General features: G+C 44.7%; 1 pseudogene; it reads right to left on the minus strand.

Moving 5' to 3' along the window:
* Positions 1-624: 624 nt before the first annotated feature.
* Positions 625-1,356, minus strand: LOC140411270 (large ribosomal subunit protein uL2-like; annotated as a pseudogene).
* Positions 1,357-3,360: the final 2,004 nt, after the last annotated feature.

Here is a 3,360-nt window from a genome sequence, read left to right on the forward strand (position 1 = left end):
TTCCAAAAATCGGCTGCTGTATTTCTTACTTTATAACAGGGATTATATTTCAAAAGTACTTTTTTGGCTCTCAAGCACTCTGAGATGTTCTGAGATTATGAATGCTGCTCTCGGGGTAAAACTGTTTCTTTTTATTGTCTATATCTTTCAAATTCTTGGGATAATAAAATACTTTTGCAATGAGTTCAAACTGGAATCAAACTTCAGCTTAAGCAAAACCCTTCTAATAACATCAAAGTTTTAAACCCTACTTCAAACAATACTTTCCATTCTGCTTTCCCTGATAATGCCACTGAACTCCGAGCCTCTCCTGCAGGCATTCAACCGTAGCCATTCTTCAGAAGGGTCATGAGGATCCGAAACTTTTCTCTCCACAGAGGCTGCCTGACCTGCTGAGCTTTTCCAGCATTTTCTGTTTTTATTTCAGATTTCCAGCATCCGCAGTATTTTACTTTTATTAGTCAATCTTTTACTTGTGTGAGTGCGAGCAGCAATCTATTCAAAATAACATGTAAATCATATGCGCTCTTATAAGGATGGAATCTTGGCTGAATCTCCCATTTTCTAAAAAAAAATTTTTCAATGATTTTTATTTGAGCAAATTTGTGAATATACATTAAGAAACTAGTTCTCCTTCTCCTGGACAGCCTTCATACTGTGCAGTGTACCAGTACAGTGAGCAGCAATGAGGCTGACCTTGCGACCAGCTAGAGCATCTCTTCTGATGGTTGATGGCTTCCCCATATGCTGCTAGTTACCACCACCAAAAGGATGTTCTACAGGATTCATAGCGACACGACGGACACGTGGCCAGCAGTTTCTCTTGACCTGCCCTTCAGTATGGGTTTGTCAATACGAACACCACCAGCAACAACACCAACAATAGTTCTATTAGCCGAGGAAACAACTTTCTTCGAACCTGATGGCAACTTGACATGACTTTTCTTAGTCTCAGGATTATTGGAAATTACTGTGGCATGGGTACCAGAGGCACATGCAGGTTTACCACAGTCACCAGGCTTCTCCTCCAGGCAACACACTATGTGGCATAGTACCCACAGGGAGGACATTTCCAATGTTCAACTGAGCCTTCTTGCGACAGTAGATAAACTGACCAGTGTGGATACCCTCCGCTGCAATGAACAACTCAGTCCTTCTTTTGAATCTGTAAGGGTCACGGAACACTACCTTTGTTAAAGAGCAGCACGACCGAGGTCATGAATTATATCCTTGGCAACACCCATGACATTCAGCAAAGTCCACAGCTCTCAATTTTGCAGGCCCATTCCTGTGTTTCACATGGGTTTTGAAGATCGAACCTCCACCCTTTCCCTGGCCTCTGATTACACGGTCCATTATTGTACACTACCTCGAATGATTGTCCAGGCAAAAGGAAGCAAAGCTGAGACCAATTGTGGTGACCTTAAATTACCTACCTTGCTGAGATGTATTAATTCAAAGAAATCAGATCAGAAACACTTTTATCGAGATACTTACACAGCTGTTCTTCCTAATTGGTTCTAAATTGCTTGGCCAGTAATTATTTACACCTGACAATAAGCAATTAAAACCCTGACTATTCTTTTTAAACTGGCCAATCAGGAAAACATAGAGTCGCCCCAGTGTCATCACTCAATACAAAAGTGCCAAAAGAGTAAATTCCCAAATCATAAAAAAGGAAACTTATTAAATTAAATAAGAATATTATTCCCTGTACCAGCTGTGTGTTCCAGATCTTAAATTTCAATAAAATCCTGTCTGAAAATTTATTAGCACTCCAAACCCTGTCTACAACAAGTGGAAAACTTTTACAAATGCTTCCGTTGCTTTGGAAAATGAAAGCTGTAGCTTGAGAAATGCCGTGCAGGTCCCCGCTTGAGCCTAGGAATGATCCAGCTGCATAGATATTCAGGGCTTCACGGCCACCACGAGCAAGTGTCCTTCTCCTCCACCGGTGCCATGTCCACGAGGATGAGGCACAAATGCCGGCCGGTCTCTTTATTGAGACGGAGTCTCCTGCGGCACATGCTGTCTGTCAGCTCATCGAAAAACCAACGTCCCCTGTACACCTTGGGCTGTTGCTGCCACCCCACCTTCCCCCGGGTTCCTCCTTGGCCTGATGGGCATTGGGCCTTCAGGGTGTGCGGCGGATAGGGTGCCATCTCCAGCCTGGGTCATCGCCTTTGCCGCCTTCTCCGGTGTCTGCCTGCCCTGGCTGCCACAAGCGATGAGGGCAGCTTCCACGGAATCAACACCAGCAAAAATGTTTTAATTTGGAATGAATTGGAGAAGAAGAGAGACTGACAATCAGTTAGGGCTTCCATCCCGGGACCTTCAAATCCCACAAGTCCCGTCCCTCCGCCGCCCTTTACCCTCATCCTGACTCTCCTGCCTTCTCTCTGTCCAGCGATCCAGTTGTATTGGCAAATCTTGCTCTGCACACTCACTCGTCGGGGGTGGCTCCTGACCTTGAACACTTCAGCCCAGCGACCAAGCTCATCGCCCTTGCGAGGCCTCCAACTCCTCGCCCTGAGCACTGGGGCAGCAGCTCCGGTGCCCTTGAGTTGCATGTTGGAAATTGGAAATGGCTTCCCATCTCCTCACTTCCCCTCATTTGCCATTGATCCAGCTTCATATTTTTAAAAAGGAGTATTAAACGACGCCTGTGTGATTGCTCACTGGGGAGTCAGTTAATTCCCAGGAGGCCATTGCATCGACTTTAATCTCATTAATGAGATTGAAATAGATGCCAATTAGGTTTAATGATATGCTCGCCGTTTTTGGACGGGATCCGTACTCACCACCGGGCCAGGTGAATTGCAACTGGCTTGCGCTCGGTGCGAATCGTGATTTTGCACTTTCCCGCTATTTCTGCCACACCCAGAACTGCGCCGGGCGCAACGCAGTGGTTAAATCGCGTCCTTGATTTAAGGGCTGGTGTAAATCTCACCTGCGATGTGCTCATTGCACACAATAGTCTTTTAGGTGAACTCCAGCTGCTCATTTGGATGGGCACAAACAACAAACATTATTACACAAAGTTAATTACACTATGCTAAAATAAAGATATGCGTATAATTAATTATAATTAGGTGCATTGGCCATGATCAATGCACGGGGTTACAGGAATAGGGCGGGGAAGTGGTCCTAGGTAGGGTGCTCTTTCAGAGAATCGATGCATACTCGATGTGCAGAATGGCCTCCTTCTGCGCTGCTGGGTTTCTATGGATTCTATGAATTAAAGGGAACTGGCTGAATAAATGGACATAAATTCTAACATTTGGACAGATCAAAAATCCTTTATCAAGACTGAAGAGAGAGAGGACTAAAAAGCATCAAGCACAAATAGAGAAAAAAATA

The sequence above is a fragment of the Scyliorhinus torazame genome, chromosome 1 (genome assembly GCF_047496885.1).
Source record: "Scyliorhinus torazame isolate Kashiwa2021f chromosome 1, sScyTor2.1, whole genome shotgun sequence".
Classification (NCBI taxonomy): Eukaryota; Metazoa; Chordata; class Chondrichthyes; order Carcharhiniformes; family Scyliorhinidae; genus Scyliorhinus; species Scyliorhinus torazame.